Source organism: Gorilla gorilla, chromosome 5 (genome assembly GCF_029281585.2).
Source record: "Gorilla gorilla gorilla isolate KB3781 chromosome 5, NHGRI_mGorGor1-v2.1_pri, whole genome shotgun sequence".
NCBI lineage: Eukaryota > Metazoa > Chordata > Mammalia > Primates > Hominidae > Gorilla > Gorilla gorilla.
In genome coordinates this window covers 191,880,018-191,897,900 of record NC_073229.2, presented here as the reverse complement: position 1 = coordinate 191,897,900, position 17,883 = coordinate 191,880,018, and the positions used below count along the sequence as shown (strand labels likewise).

The 17,883-nt window shown below is 48.1% G+C and overlaps 1 long non-coding RNA gene across 1 annotated transcript; it reads right to left on the bottom strand.

Annotated features, from left to right (window-relative positions):
* Positions 1-10,855: 10,855 nt before the first annotated feature.
* On the bottom strand, positions 10,856-17,803 carry LOC115935012 (uncharacterized). Its single transcript, XR_004070733.3, has 3 exons — positions 17,690-17,803; positions 11,916-11,961; positions 10,856-11,283 (listed from the first exon to the last, which is right to left on the bottom strand). It is a non-coding gene; the product is annotated as an uncharacterized lncRNA (long non-coding RNA).
* Between the last annotated feature and the right edge of the window lie 80 nt (positions 17,804-17,883).

Here is a 17,883-nt window from a genome sequence, read left to right as displayed (position 1 = left end):
AGAAGGGCTGGGATGAAACTGCGGAGGGGTCAAGGGTCACTGTATGGAACACCAGAGCGCCTTCAGGAAGCAAAGCCGTGCTGAAAGGGAGAGGAAGCATCTGCTGGGTGACACGCTGCTGCCCCTGCCTGCACCGTGTGGGTTTAGATGTGAAGCAGGTGCAGGGGTTTGGGAGAGCGGCACCGCCTGGCTCTGGGTTTCCACATTCATAGCAGGGGGACGGGAATCAAGCCATGGAGTCTCGGGTTGGCAGGGACTTGGAGGTCCGTTTGTGTGCTTTTATCTGATCCCTTCAGCGTCACCCCTGCCAAGTGGACTTTAAGCATCAATGATGAAGTCCTCGTTACCACTTGCATCAGACCATTCCATGCATGGATCCCTTTTTACCTGTGAGAAGATTCTTCTATCTCTGAATGGATGCTCAAGAGACACAATATTCTTGTCTCCTGGGAGGGGAACTGGATGGATGGGGATTTTTACAAAAATGCTCTTTGTATTCTTTGAATTTTGAAATATGTCAGGACATTATCAATAAAGACATGACAGTAAAATTTAGGGGGAAATGTTGCATTAAAAACTGCATGTTTCAGCCGGGCGTGGGGGCTCACGCCTGTAATCCCAGCACTTTGGGAGGCCAAGGCTGGAGGATTGCCTGAGGCCAGGAGTTCGAGACCAGCCTGGCCAATATGGTGAAACCCCATCTTTACTAAAAATATATAAATTAGTGGGGCGTGGTGTCGGGCGCTTGTAATCCCAGCTACTCAGGAGGCTGAGACAGGAGAATCGCTTGAACCAGGGAGGTGGAGGTTGCAGTGAGCTGAGATCTTGCCATTGCACTCCAGTCTGGGAGACAGATCGAGACTCCATCTCAAAAAACAAAACAAAACAAAACAAAACAAAACAAAACACCCTGCATGTTTCCACGCCAGCTCAAGTTCTGATCCTCAGGTCCACACAGGCCATGCCCTCTGCCCTCAGTCCCTCCCCAGTTCCAGGAAGAGAGCAGCAGAGCCCCTCATAACTCTTTCTTAGGTGGGAAAATCCCTTGTAAACATAGACTTCAGTCCCTTATCAATCCCAGACATACTCCCCTAGCTGCCTTTTATGGGTGGCTAAAAAAGTAGGCTCTAGAACTAAAAATAGGAGACCTCCTCTCATAGGGCCGGGGGAAGGGAGGCCGCAGCTGTCCTCATCTGTGAACCTTGTTCCAAGTAAGACAAACCAAGAGTCAGGCGCATGCACCAGTGAGGCTGTAGGTTGATCCTGGGTTCAGGCCACACCTCAAGTCTTTCTTATGTTCGTTGCTATTAATTTTGCCTTCTTCATCCTACGATTATCTATTTTTGGAATTAATACTGCACTTTAGTCAGTTTCTCTTAAATTTTATCTCATCATTCATCCTGTCAAGATGATTAGTTCCTTAAAAGCAGAGACAATACTTAACTCGCCTTTTTCTCCCTGGAAGGAAGCCTTGCAAGTATCAGAAATTACTCATGGAATGTATAAGAAGCAGTGCCGAATAATCACTTGTGAACCTCACTTGATTTTTGTTGACTTAGAAAGGGTGTAGACTTCGAAGACCACTTGGTATTTTAAATGAAGTGATTCATCTGTAGCTAAAGACTGACTTCTGCCCCTAGCTCTGCTGGTTTCTCCTGGGTGGCCTGGGGAAGTGAGCTCAGCTGCCCTTCCCTGAGCAAAGGGATTGTCTTGTGGCCTGTGAGGTTCCTCCCACCAGCAGTTATCTGTGTGCTGTGGTTCTGGGTCCCGTTTCTCCAGCACAGATGAGACCCCTGTGGCCGTGTGCTCCTGCCTGCCTGCTGCACTCGGAGTCCCGCTCACCTGGTCAGAGATCCTATAGAGCAGGGCACTGTCTGGAAATGAGCTCCAAATTCATGTGTTTGTCCAACGGCCACAGAGCAACCCTCCCTTATGAATGCTTCTGTGGGTTTTCAGGCCTAAAAGTAAGCATTAAAATTCATGCAGAAAAAGAAAACATCCAGGGCTATCATTGGCCATTTACATTCTGGATTTTCTAAGTTAAGTCCTTAGCAAAGTAATATTTTGGTGATTTTTTTTTAAAGAAAAGAAAGATAATACATACCCACGTGTATCTACGCAGCACACCCTGCAGGCTGCTGGGCTGCAGACGGGTACTGGGGAGGAGAGAACACTGGCTATTAAATCAAGTTCAGAGTTTGATGAATGTCTTAGGCTGGACATTCACATGTCTGAATTGAGACAGTGTTGTGATTTAAAGCTATGGTAGGACCATCTATTACCTAGGAGGAAACAGAGAATTCATGAGCCTGTCTGAGTTTTCATCAGGAGCAGGAGACGATGATCTCTACTGCATAGTGTTTAAAGGAACAGCAGGATACCAAAGCCAAAGTTTTAATTGTTTCACAAATTCTTGTTAAACATATTGTTTACGTGTCTACTATATGCTAGACTATGATATATCTACCAAGAAATATCCCTACTCTTCATAGTAACTGTCTTAGTCTATTTCCTGTTGCTATAACTGAATACCTGAGACTGGGCAATTTATAAAGAAAAGAAATTTATTTCTTAACAGTTCTAGAGGTTGTGAAGTCCCAGGTCAAGGGACCACATCTGGCGAGAGCCATTGCGTGGGTGGGGACTCTCTACAAAGCCCTGAGGTGGCACAGGGCATCGCGTGGTGAGAAAGCCCCCGAGAGAATCAACCTGACTTTCATAACAGAGCTACTCTCATGATAACAAACCCACTCTTGGGATAAGACACTAATCCATTAACCCCTTTCACCCATAAATGCATGAGTAGATTAATCCATTTAGGTGGGTGGAGCCTTCATGACCCAATCACCTTCCAAAAGCCCTACCTCTCAAGGGGGCTACATTGGGGATCAAATTTCCACATGAGTTTCAGAGGAGGAGACAAATATTTAAACCAGAGCCGTAACTTATAAAGAAGCTATTATAATTTTCATTTCTGCAAATGAAACTAAAGCCCCAAAAGATTGTTTCTTTCACTAAAAAGGAAGCTGATACTTATTGAGTACCTACCGTTTGCTAGTTGGAACCCCAGAATATATGTGGGTGACATGAAAATGCTATGGAGAAAAGACTATGCCAAGAGATTGGCCTCAGTTGTTATAGCAAAAAAGAATCTAAGATTTGGGATACGGGGTTATGAAAAGAACAAGTTTCTTTTTAAAACTATAATATCCAGGCTGAAAATAAAAAGCATTTATTTCAGATAAATTTAGGAGAAACTGAGCAACAGATTGTTCTTTATGTATATGTATTATATCATTGTTGTGTTTTTCTGATTTAAAACTAATATAATTTTGTTGGAAAATGAGCGAAGCAGAGAAGTTGACTTCCAGACATGTTGGAATAACTGGTACTGGACTTTTCCTTCCACAGTAAACAATGAAAAAACTTGAAAAAATATACGTTACAGCTGTTTTCAGACAGTAGGCAACAGGCAGCACAGGACTGTGGTCGATTAGAGAATAAAAACGAGGCGAGCATTAAGATTACTCTGGCTTTCTTAGATTGTGCCCCAGAGAGGAGAAGCCCAAGCAGAACATGGTGGTCTTGTTTAGTTGAGAAGACAGAGATGGGAATTGGTGAGGTTGGGGTGCCTGTAATTTTCAGAGAAGAGAGTAGGGAGCAATGAAAGAAAGAATCCTAGAAATCTACATAAGAATACCATTGAGCCTGTTGTTGAATGCTAACTGTGCATGAGTAGGATGAATTTTTACCAGATGTGGCAAAGAACTAGCAGAAAGCTATGAAGTAAAAACTTCCCAGGAATCACACATTTGATTCCAGTCAAGCCAGAGTAAAAAGACCTCATTGAAACACCTGAGACATTCACTAAAGATTTTAAAGGGATCACCCCTTAGGAGAGAAGCTAAATTACACTTAGAAAAAAAGTGACCCTAAACCTTCCCTAGTACACCTTAAAAACTAGCCTCAAAAGAATAGATCTGGTAAGCAAGTTACTCAAATACTTACCAAACACAATACAACAACCTTCAAAAGAGGGCAATGAAATACAGATGCTTAACAACATACCACTGTAATGTCCAGCATCCAATAAAAAATTACTAGACATGAAGAAGCTGGAAAATGAGCCATAGCCAGGAGAAAAGTTAGTCAATACATACCTACCCAGAAATGAAAGAGAGAATGGAATTAGCAGGCAACAACTTTACAGACTATTACTAATATGCTTAAAGATTTGTTTTTAGTTTTGAACATAATAAGAAAAAGAATGATTATATAAAGAACCAAATAGAATTTTTAGAGCTATAAAATACATTATCTGAATGGAACAAGTCACTGGATGGGCTTCATGGGAGACTAAGTACTGCAGAAACAAAGATCATTCAATTTGAAGACATATTGATAGAATCTATTTAAAATGAAGCATCATTGGAAAAAAGATTTAAGAAAACGAACAGGGCCTCAGTGACCTAAGGAAAAATATCAGGCTAATATAAATAATTACATACTGTTTATGAAATTGGAGTCCCAGAGACAGGGCAGAATAATTTTTGAATGACCCCAAAATTTCCAAATTAATCAGTACTAGAAACCCTCAAGTCCAAGAAGTTCAAAATACCCAAACAGTAAAAAAACCCAAACCATAACAGAGCACATCACAATCAAATTGCTTCCTGGTTCATCTGTCCCTCACTGACATCTGTTAGAGTAAGTAGTCAGGCATGAGCAGGGCAGGAGAGGGACTCCCAACCAGGAACTTCAGGCAGCCATCAGGGGATGGTCAGGTGGTTGCTAACTGCCTCTCTAAAATAATTGCTTGTAGCCAGTGCCAGAGAAAGGCAGTCTCCCTACAGATAGAAAAAACCTGAAGCTGGTGATCAGCAGCTTCCCAATAAGATCTCGGAGTTGGGCAAGTGGGTTCAAGCATGCACACTAAGAGGCAAAATGGCAGAGTTGAACTGGTATATGACGTTCCTGTAGGAGCACTTGACTGATAAGGGAAGAACGCTTCAAATGAGCATGCGCACTACGCCAGTAAACAGGTGCAGGGTGACCTCCCAAGCGCTAGCAGGCCACTGCGCATGCGGACAGCCCACCCCAAGGGAAGAACCAAGGAAGAAGGGAGGCAAGACGCCGGAAGCGTGCCAATGTATAAAACCCCAAGTCAGAGGCCAAACCCCGCACTGTCCTTCAAGATGCCTGCTTGGCCCTCTTCCAAGTGTACTTTTCTTTCTTTCCATTCCTGTTCTAAAGCTTTGTAATAAACTTCCACTCCTCCTGCTCCAAAACTTGCCTCTGTCTCTTCTCCTGCCTTACGCCCTCAGTCGAATTCTTTCTTCTGAGGAGGCAGGAATCGAGGTTGCTGCAGACCTGTGCTGACCCACCCTCAGTAACACATCCACTCATCCCGCAGGTGCAGCCGAGTCTCCTGGCGGAGTTTTAAGAGCATGGATTCTGGCACCAGGATACATTGGTCACATCTTGACTGCTGCTTACAAGCTGTGTGCTGCCGGACAAGTTCCTCGACCTGTCTGTGCCTTGGTTTCCTCGCTGGTGAAACAGGGGATGGGTATATCTTCTCATAGGATTGTCATGAGAATCAATACATTCCCAGGGTGGACTGGGAAGAGGTCCCGAGACTAGCGGGCCCTGGAGCAGGTGTCACACGTGCGAGGAGCTCCAGCCCTCAGGAATAGTTTCGAGCCACGTGGTAGGCAGGAAATGATTGGTTGAATAAATGGATTAAAGGGTGCAGATATTTTGTTCCCCAAAGTTGTCCAGAGAAAATACAAAAAATTAGCTGGGTGTGGTGGCGGGTGCCTGTAATCCCAGCTACTTGGGAGTTTGAGGCAGGAGAATCGCTTGAACTGGGGAGGCAGAGGTTGCAGTGAGCCCAGATCGCAGCACTGCACTCCAGCCTGGCGACAGAGCTAGACTTTGTCAAAAAAAAAAAAAAAAAGAAAGAAAGAAAAGAAAAGAAAGTGAAGATGGAAGATAGAAGATAGTAAGTGACTAAAACACCACACACACACATCTACCATACACGCCCCCCCACATACACCACACACATCACACACACACTACACACATACTACCACACACACCACACACCCCCATATACACCACACACATCACACACACCACACACTATGACACACACCACACACAAACACTACACACACACACCTCCTCACACACATACCACACACACCACACACACATATACTATACACCCACCACACATCCCCATATACACCAACACACACATCACACACACCACACACACTACACACATACTACCACACACCACACACACTCTAACACACACCACACACACACAAACACTACACGCACCACACACACTACACACCTCCCACCCACACCACACACATATACCATACACACCACACACACAGAGCACACACACCACACACAAAACACAACCTCACATACACCACACACACACCAACATACACCACACATATCACACACTACACACACAACACATACACACACCACACATACCGTACACACCACACACACACCAACATACACCACACATATCACACACTACACATACAACACATACACACACCACACATACTGTACACACCACACACAGAGCACACACACAACACAACACATACACCATACACATCACACATACCACACACACTAGAAACACCACACACACAACACATATACCACACACACCACACACACCAAACACACAACACAACCACACACAAACCACATCCCACACACACCACACCCCCCACACACATCCCACATACACCACACACACATATACCACACACACACCACACACACATATACACACCACACACACACAGAGCACACACACCACACACACTCCTCCCACATACACCACACTCATGACACACACAGATACCACACACAACACAACCACACACCACACGCATACACACACACCACACATACATACCATACACCTACCACACACCAAACACACAACCCAACCACACACGCACCACACACCTTCACACACCACACACATCACATACATATATACCATACACACCACATACACACACAGAGCACACACCACACACACAACACAACCACACACTCCCCCACATACACCACACACACCACACACACCACACACACAGAGCACACACACACCACTCACACAACACAACCTCACACATACCACAACCTCACACACACCACACACACCACACTACACACCATACACCAACACACACCGCACACAAATGCCACACAAACACACCACACACACCACACACATCACAGACACCATACACACACTCACTATATACATACATGCTGCACACACATACCACATACAAACACATAAGCCACACACCATATAGGCACACATCACACACACCACACAATTATACACACATCACACACATAACACAAACCACACACAACACACACACTCACCATATACACACATCACACACATAACACAAACCACACACAACACACACACTCACCATATACACACATCACCCACACAAGACATGCCCACACAACACACAACACAAATACACACTCACTATACACACACCCCACACACCACATACTACACACATATACAAACTCACAATACACAAACCACACACAACACTCATCACACACAATACACATGCATTACATGCAATATACACACCACATACAACAGACACACACACTTCACATGCACACCACTCACACACCCTACCTACCACACACACTTCACACACACACATGCATCATACACACCCCCCACACACACTGTACGCATACCACACACACACCACATGCACACAATACACATACACACCACACACAGACAAAACACACACTCACCATATACACGCCACATGCACACCACTCGCACACCCTACACATCACACACACACCAAACACTTACACTCTGATGTTAGAGGTTGATTCTATCCCGAACTTCGAATTCAAAATTATAAAAATATTTCTTTCTGAATTCCAACAACAGTTTACCCGTTGGTGACTTTTCACAGTTTACCCATTGGTGACTTTTCACAGTTTACCCATTGGTGACTTTTCCCATTATTGAGTGGAGAGTAGGATTTTAGCTGTGGCCAAGCGGAGCATCTGTGAGAGGTCTTGGATTCAATGATGGCTTTGCTGGCAGCACGGAGCAGGTTCCCCTGAAAGTGGTGACAACGCATCCCACTCCTCCCCTTTCGGGCAAACAAGAGTAGGGCTTCATGCCAGAAAGACCCCTGCTCAGACAACGCACGCAGCCAAACAGAAACTATGCATTGTGTCGTCTCCAAACCATGCAAGCCACGCTGCAGCCTGGTGGTGAGGCCTCAGCACTCGGCCTCCTGTGGCCCCGGGAGGGACGTGAGGACACATTTCCATCTCAAGTAGGTGCAGATGTTTCTTAAGTTTGACAAGTGCTGCTCTAGTCCATAGTTGAGCACATTTTTCTGCTATAGCCTTTCAGTAAGGTAGAAGAATTGTGGTTTCCTTATCACCAGCTATGATTGGGAGCATGCACGCTTAGGGGTTCAGCCCCTCTCAGGCCCGGGGGTTGCAAGAAGGCTGTCAGGGAGCCTCAGCCCACTGCTCTGGCGGCCGTGGGAGCTGTGGCTGGAGACAGGCTCGGGCGGCAGAGCCACCTCACCTTGTCCTGGCCGCTGCCCACAGACTGGTGCCTGGGTGTTCTCTGCTACACAGGCCGCCCCACCAGGGAGCAGCAGAGCCAACAATCCCCTCCCTGAAATGTGGAACTGGGGACCGGACAGGGTTGATTCTGCCACTTTGGGTGACGTTATCTGTAACGGGAAGAACTCGGGGGTTCTTGGGGGCCCTCTCCACCCCAGAGCTGGGAGAGAGCCAGACTCTTGGGGCTGGACACAGGGGACAGTGTGAGGCAGATCCCGTGGGTTCTCCAACCCTGATCCCAGCAAACCTCCTATCTGGCCTTGGGATCCATCAGATTCCCTAATATTCTCCCAATAAATGCAACACCTCTTCCTTCCCCAGGCAGGTCCAGTGGTTTCACGTTACCGGCAACCACCAGGGCAATGCAAGCTTGGGAGAAGCTGAGCCCAGCTCAAAAGCCCCAAGGATGAGCTAGGCCAGTCCAGGGGTCACGATCTGCTGGGCCGTGGTTCAGTGCCCTCCCCTCCTCTAGGAATAGAACGAGAGAGAGACAGAGAGACAGAGACAGAGAGAGAGACAGAGACAGAATCAGAGACAAAGAAAGTGAGAGACAGACAGAGAAAGAGAGAGACAGAAAAAGAGATAGAGAGACAGAGAGAGACAGAGACAGTCAGAGACAAAGAGAGGGAGAGAGAGAGACAGAGACAGAGAGAGTCAGAGACAGAGAAAGAGAGAGAGAGGGAGAGAAATAGAGAGACAGAGACAGAGAGACAGAGAAAGAGAGAGAGAGGGACAGAGACAGAGAGAGAGAGACAGAGACAGAGAGCACGATTGAAAGGCAGAGAGAGGAGGAAACCTCAAGTGATCCCTGGGCTGAGACCAGACCCACCCTGGGGTTCCCAGTTGCAAGAACTTTGCACACAAGCTGGCTCATGTGGTCTTGGGCTTGCCATCAAGAGGGTTCTATGCACTGAGCTCCCTCTTTCCGGCAGCCCCCTGAGACGCCATGTGGCTTGAGCACAGCATGGGACAGTGGGTGTGGGACAGTTCTTGGCCACACGGGCTCCAGCACCAGCACGGCCACCTCCTTGGGTGCCAGCCTCGGGTTTGGATCCGGGAGACAGGTTCGGCAAGGCTCTACAGGACCTACAGCTGTGCCGTAGTGGGCCCAGGAGGGAGCATCGATTTTGCAAAGGCAAGAAAGGCTCAGACACAGCTGCAGGATCGGGAGCAGCCCTACTGTGTGCCGTCCACCTGTGGGCCTTCCACGTGTGCGCAGGAGGGCTGCAAAGCCGAGTGTGCGTGAAGGCTGAGAAAGGCCGAGTGTGCGTGAAGGCTGAGAAAGGCCGAGTGTGCGTGAAGGCTGAGAAAGGCCGAGTGTGCGTGAAGGCTGAGAAAGGCCAAGTGTGCGTGAAGGCTGAGAAAGACTGTGTGTGGAAAGAAGCCAGAGTGCTCTGTGCAATGCGGTCCCAAGCACAGGCGACCGAGGGGGCCTCCCGGGCCAGAGCAGGGTGGAGCATCGCCACCACAGCACCTGCTTCCTGGGAGCCCTTGCTCAAGGGGGCCTCCTGTCCCCCCTTGTCCTGGTCCCCAGAGCTGTTCTGGGCTCCTGTCAGCCCCGTGTCTGCTACCATCTCTGTGGCCTTGCCCTTTGCCTCGGCCTGGCGGGAACAGAGCAGGCCTCTGGGTGGCCACCAGCTCCTATTATCAGTAGGGCCCCCTCCACCCTCCACGCAGTCCTCAGGTGCCCCGCACTGGCCAGAGGCTCTCGCCCCAGCTGGTCCTGGGGGACCCTCGAGGGGAGCGTGCCCGGGGGCTGGCACGGAGCCCGTCTCTCCCAGAGGCCTCTGCCTCTCACCAGCGTGGGCACCCCACAGGCCCTGGCTTCCTTCTTTGCCTCTCGCTGGCCCAGAGGAGAGGGTGGTGGAGGGGCTGGTAACCCACATCTCACCGCTCACTTCGGGGTCACCCCAGCTGCGTCTTTGTCAGCTTGGGGTGGAAAATGGAAGGGACTTTGTGAACACAGGGCCCTTGGAGGCTGATGGCCACGTGTCTGGAGCAAGGCCGGGGCATCCGGGGCCTGGGGTGCACAGGCCGTCCCACCATGGTGCAGGCCCCGTGGGGAAGTTGCAGCCCTGCCCGTGTGCAACGCAGGGAGGAGACGTGGGGCTGGTCCACCCCAGTGGCCTTTGAAGCAGGAAGCTCAGTATGGACTCAAGTTGTTGTTTATTATTACAAGAACAAACTTATTTTCTGAGAGATGGCTCTTAAGCAGGCAGTATGCTAAGGGCTTTACTATTTAATTTTTAGAACCGTCTCATGAGGCAGGAACTATTTTTATATTTACGAAAGAGAGGGTTAAGGAACCTGTCCAGAGTGGGAGGGGACATCCCCTTGGTACATGTGCAGGAGAGCCAAGGGGCACCCTGGGGGACGGCGCAGAGCGGGAGGAGACCCAGGCACACAGTGGTGGAGACAGCTGGAGCCAGGCCAGGCTCTGAGGAGGCCCGGAGACAGGCGCCAGGCCAGGGCTGCTGCGGGAGCCACGCCAAGGACAGGGTGTGTGTGGGGAGGTGGCCGTGCTCTGGACGACCCTTTAGAGTTGGCTCCGAAGCTCGCCTGCAAAGCTGTTTTGCCCTTTGAAGAGAAATAAGATCACTTAAGATTTCTGTTTGTTTTTTTTTAACAGAAAAAGAAAATAAATACAAATATTATTCCTATTATTTGCAGGAATGTGAGACCAGCCCGGTTCAACATTTGGAGTTTATTTGAGCAGAGACAATCTCTTGAAAATGGAGAATCCCTCTTTTTTTAAAAGCAGTTGCTGAATTTTAGAAACACATAATGTGTATTCTCTCTACATCCAATATAATCAAAGGACGGCTTAGTGAGGACCCCTTGTCACACCCAGGGAAACCCAGAGAAGGCAGAATGTCTCAGCTTCCTGTCCCACAGCCAGGGGTTCTCAAACATTTGTCTGTGGACAGCGGCACTTGTGCCCGTGCAGGGCATGGGGGACAGAGATTGGTTGATCTGCGTGTCATCACCCTCATGGATCAGCACCATCCCTCTCCAGCGACCTTTCTATCACCATCCATTCATTCGCTTATTTATTCATTCATTCTCTCATTTCACAAACACCCCATGAGCTCTCATCACAGTCAGTGGGACAGAGGTGGTCCCTGACTTTGGGGAGATGGTATCCCAGTGGCCCTTCCATTCCATCCAAGCCCTTTCTTTTCACGGAAGCACAGACACCCCTCTCTTACCTGCACTCTTTTCTTTAGGCAACTAAGCCTCAACATTTGAATCTATCTAAAAATAAAGAAGAAGAAATGGCATTTTATTAGAGATTTTTTAAAGATAAAAAGTAATCAAGCCTCTGAAGAAAAGACCATCCATCTCCCTGTAGCCTCACCAGCCATCACGAAATGCTATAATTTGGGGAGAGAAGATGCATTATACTGCATCTTAATATTAGAAAAACCCGCAGTCTTTGACTCAGCAGTCCCACTTTTAGGCTTCTATACTGCAGAATAAAAGCGTGAGTACATAGACACTAGAATACAAAGGCTTTCCTTTTCAGAATTATAACACAAAAACGGAATCGACACGGATATTCCTCAACAGCGGCAGAGGTGAAAAAATTATTGTAAGGTCCACGGTGGAATCTTTTGCATCTATGAAAAGTAATGAATCAGTGACATCCAAATTAATCTGGAGAGATGTTCATTATTCAGTGAAATAAAACAAGCTGCTGAGTAACATGTACTGTAGCATTTCATTTTTTTTTTTTTTTTGTAAAAAGAACAATAATGGCACCCTGTACATCTGAGCAAAGATTAACCACGGAGGCTGCACCTCAGATTGGAAACATCGGTCACTCCAGAGCTGGGACGTGAAGAAGGTTAGGAGGGACATTCCAAACGATTTTAGCACACAGACCTCTTGTTTTTTTTTTGTTTTTTTTTTACTTGTTCCAACCAACATATATCACTTTCAAAAGGAAAAAAGAAAAGAAAAAAATCCAATGATTAGCAGAAGTCAGTCACAATAGTAACAAGACAGAAAAAGACTCAAATCACAGCCGCTCGTGGGACGTTTCAGTGGATGAGAGAGTCCCTGGCATGTTCTGTGCCGGGAGCTGGCAAATTTGCTGCATAATGGGCCGGAGAGCAGGAGTTCTGGGCTCTGTGGGCCACGTGGTCTCTGCCGTACCACGAGAGCTGCCCTGTGTGATAGACCCATGAGCACAGCACGTGACAGGCAGAGGGGGCTGGGCTCAAATGAAACTATTTCTGGACACCAGAGTTTAAATTTGGTATAATTTTTGTGTGTCACAAGATGCTATTTTTAAAAAATTTTTTCAATCTTTTAAACATGAGTCTATGGGCCATTCATGTTAGAAAGTCAAACAGAATCAGCACATTTCACTTCAGAAAAATACAACCCTCTCATCCCAATATGGATGGATGAAACCAGGAAAAATTATTTAATTAAGGGAAAAAAGTGCTTAACAAGTCCAGGAAATGCAGGAATAAAGAGATGCGGAATTCTGCACACGATGGGCTGTGTATGTCCCTCTTTATAACATAGAAATAAAAACGTTTTTAAAAGTGTGAAAAAAAATTCTCAACTTGTGCCCGTTTAGAAAAACACCGTGGGCTGGATGTGGCCGGGGGCTGTGGCTGCTGACCCTGGTTCCAGGGCCGCACGGGTGAAGGTGGGGGGTCCTTGCCCTCAGACAGGAGCAGACAGGCAGTGGCCTGGGGGAAGACAAACTCCTGCGGCCTCTCAGTCTTCATGGGCGTCACCTCTGGCTACTCCCAGCCTGGGATTTGTGTCTAAAGCCAGGCTGCCCTGGCATGTGTGAAAGCTGACCAAGCCCAGAGGTTCCTCTCACCGGATGGCCGGCAGGAGGTTTCTGCAGGCCTGATGAGCCGCACAAACCAGGGTCAATTTTCTTGGGTGGGGGTGACTCACCACCAGCATTCCTGGTTCCTGGACAACAGCAGGTCCACACAGCCACAACTTGGATAAGGACACACTTTCAAAGCAGTGGACTGACAAGCAATGCCAGGAAGAACTGGGCTTCCTTGCCACAATGTTGTGTGTGGGGAGAGGAAGGATCCTAGCATCGTTTGAGGTGCAGAAAGATGGCTTGGTGGGCGTGGCAGCAGACTGGGCTGCAGGTGCAGAGAACAGGGATGCCTGCAAACCACAGCTGAGCATTGGAAGGCCGCAGCCCTCCTTCCCCCCTAGAAGCAGGAGTCATGGAAAACAGTGACACAGCTGAAAGCCAAGTGCTTTCCTGGGCGGGCACCTGACCTGACTTTATTCAGACCCATGCTATCTGATAACAGAGGGTCGAAAAATCATTCTTTTGCTCAGGACGTGTATTTTGCACAAATATCACTTTAAATAAATTTTTTACAACCTTTAATAGATCTCTGCTGACCCCACTCAAATTAAACATTATTAAAGATAAAGACAGCATTTGGGCCTTAACACGTGCCAGGCCACCAGGGACCAACAGGGAAGAAATGATCCACAAAAGCTACAAATGCCACAGAATCCACCAAAGCCACAGAAGCCATGAAAGCCACAAAAGCCTACAATCTGCTGCAGACGGAATCTGAAGTCACGTGGGCTTCAGAGGCACAGCTGTTTCCTGGCAATGCCGTTTCCTCAGGCGGTGGCCACATTCTTAAGGAAAACGTAGGCCTGCTTTCTCCCAAATCTATAGCTGCAGGCAACTTTAAGGCATTTTTGTTTGGACCAGAGCATTCTGTCTGTTGGGAATCTGTTTCAGTGAAATTTGTTCAGATTGTAATTTTTTAAACTGAAAAACAGAACAAAAACATAACAAAACAGAACTGCAGAACTCAGATCTCATGAGCCATGGACTTGTCCTTTGGTTAAGAACCAGGTACAAGGAGTGACAAGGTGAGGAGGGAAGAGGGAGGAGAAGGGAGGGAGGAGAAATGGGATGAGGAGGAAGGAAGGAGGAGGGATGGGGTGAAGAAGGAGGAGGGATGGGGTGAAGAGGGAGGAGGGAGAGAGACAAGGTGAGAAGGGAGGACAGGTGGTAGGGAGGGATGAAAGAAGAGAGAGGAAGGAGGAGAGAGGAGGAAGAGTGATGGGGTGAGGAGGGAGGAGGGACAGATTGAGGAGGGAGGAGGGGTGGGGTTGGGAGGGAGGGAGGAGGAAGAAGGATGGGGTAAGGAGGAAGGAGACAGGCAGGAGGAGGGAGGAGGGAGGAGAGAGGTCGCATCGCTCCACTGCGCTGCTCATGTCCACCGACTCGGGGACTCCAGCTAGCCAGGCAGCTGCCGGGAAAGCCAGTGTGTCTGCCCTTTCACATGACTCAGAACACATCTGAAAACCAGCCAGCCGGTCTCTGACAGAGCATCAGAAAGTGCCACCTATGGAATCCCAGGTCTCCAGCTGCAGTTTGTCCCTCCGCTGCCAGCACTTTGCAGTGTCCGTTTTCCCGCTCTCAGACGAGGACATGGTCGGGTCTGCCCCGCAGGCTGGGCTAATCCTCGCCGCCTGGCATACAACGCGTCCTGAGGGCTGTGGGTTCTTCATGCGGCTTGCTTTGGTGCACCTGACTAAATATTAACTGGGTTGGCATAGCGGAGAAGGGCTTGCGGTGTTTAGTGAAGTGGACATTTATTCCTAAATTGTCAACCGGCTGCCTCCTGTCCTTCTGTTCCGGGCATGCTTGGAAGCTGAAAAGGAGAGCAGCTCTTGAGGTTGCTCCACCGGGCAGGGCTGGGCAGGACAGAGGCCCCGCCTGAACCTGAGTCACCATGAGGCCGGCTCTGGCAGGGGTGCGGGCCGAGGTAAGTGCTGGCCTGACCAGGGCGCCCAGCGGCTGGACCTGAGCCGGGGTCCCTTTCTCACCCATGCTCCATGTCCAGCCAGGGTCAGCAGGGGCTCTGCTCCAGGCAGTCACTCTGGGACCCAGGCTGTGGTGACTCAGTCTGGACTTGCTATTTATGGCATTATTTCCGTCCTGCCGGAGTTCAGTGTGAGCTTAGAAATTAGGGAGAAAGATTCATAGTAGGCGGCTGTTCAGCTCGGTGAGATTTTTCAGACACCTGCTTCCTCAGCTGTGCATCTAGTACCTTGAATCAGCAAATCAGCAACCAGCCTTCCCTATTAGAATCACATCATTCAACAGTTTGCTTTCAGTGGCGTCCATCCCAACTAAAGTAAGTGTTAGACAGGCCAGGTCCAGATGTGGGCCATGCAGACCTCAGGGCCTATAGGGCTGCCACCGGACTCCCGAGACTCCGAAGGATTTGTAAACGATTCCAAGCAACTTGTGCTCGGGGAAAGAAGAGGAGCTGCATGTCACATCTGGGCACCAACATTTAATTTTGGGATCCTTTAGATAGCAGGGAGAGTTGGTAAACTGATTTTTTTTAACAGGAAGCATTTGACAATCATTGGCAAACTTGGAGGAAAAGTTTGGGGCACATTGGATATCTCTAAAAAAAACCACCCTTTTAAACAGAAACATCTGCTATTCTAGTATTAAAGGCTTTGGAATTTGGGAACTGGTGAGGGATGCACATGCTCGTGTCGCCTCATATTCACACCTTAAGAACCAGAGATGTGACGGATTGCTCAACCTTATGCCCAATTCCAGAAGGCACTCAACATTGGCAGGTGTATTAAGAGAAAAAAAGTCCTCTTCCCATCTCTGGAAAGAAATTATCCGGGCATGCTGGGGCATACCAGCCATCTAGCTGCGTGACAGGTGGAAGCAGGAAGGTGGCTTGAGCCAGGAGTTCAGATCTGTAATGAGCGAGGATTGTGCCACTGCACTGCAGCCTGGGCAAACAAGACCTCTTCTCCAAAGACACGGTCCACTGACCAAAGACCCTCAGAGTGGCTGTGATGTCAGAATTAGTCAGGCACTAAAATTACCCGGCTTTTTTTCACTATTCTCAAGCAGGCGGTGGTGTTTCCACCGGTGCAAAATATGCACAAGGACGTAGGAAGCTAAATGTCTTTATTTTATGTATTTATTTATTTTTGGGTTGGAGTCTCACTCTGTCACCCAGGGTGGAGTGTAGTGGCCCGATCTCGGTTCACTGCAACCTCTGCCTCCCAGGTTCAAGCGATTCTCCTGCCTCAGGCTCCCAAGTAGCTGGGATTACAGGGGCCACCACTGCACCCAGCTAATTTTTGTATTTTTAGTAGCGATGGGGTTTCACCATGTTGGCCAGGCTGGTCTTGAACTCCTGACCTCAGGTGATCCACCCGCCTCGGCCTCCCAAAGTGCTGGGATTCCAGGCATGAGCCACCTGCAGGCATGCGCCTGGCCTGCAGCTAAATGTCTTCAAAGAGTTCTATGTTTTGATTTCTAATGTAATTCACCTAACCAATCATCTAGTCTAGTATATTAATGCATTTGTGAATTGAAATAAAGATGACAGTACAAAAAATTAAGCTTTTTGTCTTCTACAGTCACCAGTGCAGAAGAGAAGCAACGTAGTCAATGGTGTGCTAGGTGTTACGGTTTTCATCTGGAAGTGATACACAACACTTCTGCTCAAAGCACATCACACGGCCACATCGAACCTCATGAAGGGTGAAGTGCAGTCTCACAAGGGTGGAAGGAGAAGAAACATTTGTTAACTGCCCTAATAACTTCCCACCAATTTTGTGAAGAAGAGAAACATGTTTGAAGCTGTCTTAACAAACATATGTAAGAAACATATCTATATCTTCACACTGCATGTCATTTTCATATTCTTTATAATTATCTGTGTTTTACAGATTTTTTTTTTTTTTGGAGGCGGAGTCTCGCTCTGTCGCCCAGGCTGGAGTGCAGTGGCGCGATCTCAGCTCACTTCAAGCTCCGCCTCCCAGGTTCATGCCATTCTCCTGCCTCAGCCTCCCAAGTAGCTGGGACTACAGGCCCCCACCACCACGCCCGGCTAATTTAGATTTTTATAATAAATATTATTTTTATAACCTAAGCAATAGCAAATTAAATAATAAATGTTTTTCTAAAGGAACTCACAGAGTGTTGTAGACAGGAAGTCGGAGTAGCCAAAAGAAGTTTAGGTGAAATCATCTCAAATATCTGTACAGCTGTTCCAACTTACAGCCTGCTGAGTCTTCCCTTAGGAAACCGTGTCCCTGTCAACGTTCCTGTGGGATTTGGCCAGATGTGGAGTGGAGTTCAGGCACGTGGTTCTGGCCTCATCCTGGGGT